Below are 999 nucleotides of genomic sequence, written 5' to 3' on the forward strand. Positions count from 1 at the left end.
TCATAGACCCAAACATCCACTATGACCCCATCCGACCTAAGAGAAAGGTCATTAATTTTGTGGATTATGGGAAAGAACTCAGCTTCATTGGCGCATGCCATTGTGGAGCAGAGTACTCAGAATCGATCGACACCCCAACCTTTCCATCGATCGATTCCAATGTGTCAATGGTGACCGATGACCGCAAGAACATTTCACTCGACGTAATGCACCCACTTGACCATTTCGCTTCACCAAATCATTGTTACCAACATTTTGCCTTCCAACCTCCAAGCAAGAGAGGACATGATGATTATTCCATAGGCAGTTGGGCAGACAGTGGTTTCCATGAAAGTTTTGCAGTTGATACTGTAATTACTTCACCTAATGAGGAATATACCGAGGAATACTATGAGGATTACTGGAAAGAATGTGCAATGGAAATGTCTTTGCAGGATGAAAGACTTGAAACACATAAGTTCACCAACATGTTTCCAACATCGTTCGACGCTGTGCACTCCACATCGGTCGATACCCACCCTCGTCCAGCAAAAAAACCACTCACATCGATCGACACCCCGAAAGGAACATCGATCGATATTCGCGCCGCAGCAAAAATCCAGGAGCAGGAGAATATTCCCTCCCCAACTAGGTTTATAGATACCTATATAAATCGTTTTGCACCTCCGAAACCACCTACACACATCAGAGCAAACACACAAGCAAAAAAAGATGAACTCTTCCTTCTACATCAACAGAAAAATCCATGAAGAGCAATCATCTCAAGAACAAAAGTTCTGCAGAAATTACACTGCCATCGATCGATGTAACTGTATCTACATCGATCGATACTACTCTAAACCCTAATCTTTCTATTTCTAAATTGAATGATTATGCAAACATTGATTACGGTTTTCTAACACCTGATGAATTTGGTATTTTCAGGGACCCAGATGGCAACGCACGTGCAATGGATGGAAGGATTTTACAAGTGTCCAGAGAGGACATAGCAGACATCCT

Source organism: Brassica rapa, unplaced genomic scaffold, assembly GCF_000309985.2.
Source record: "Brassica rapa cultivar Chiifu-401-42 unplaced genomic scaffold, CAAS_Brap_v3.01 Scaffold00010, whole genome shotgun sequence".
Lineage (NCBI taxonomy): Eukaryota > Viridiplantae > Streptophyta > Magnoliopsida > Brassicales > Brassicaceae > Brassica > Brassica rapa.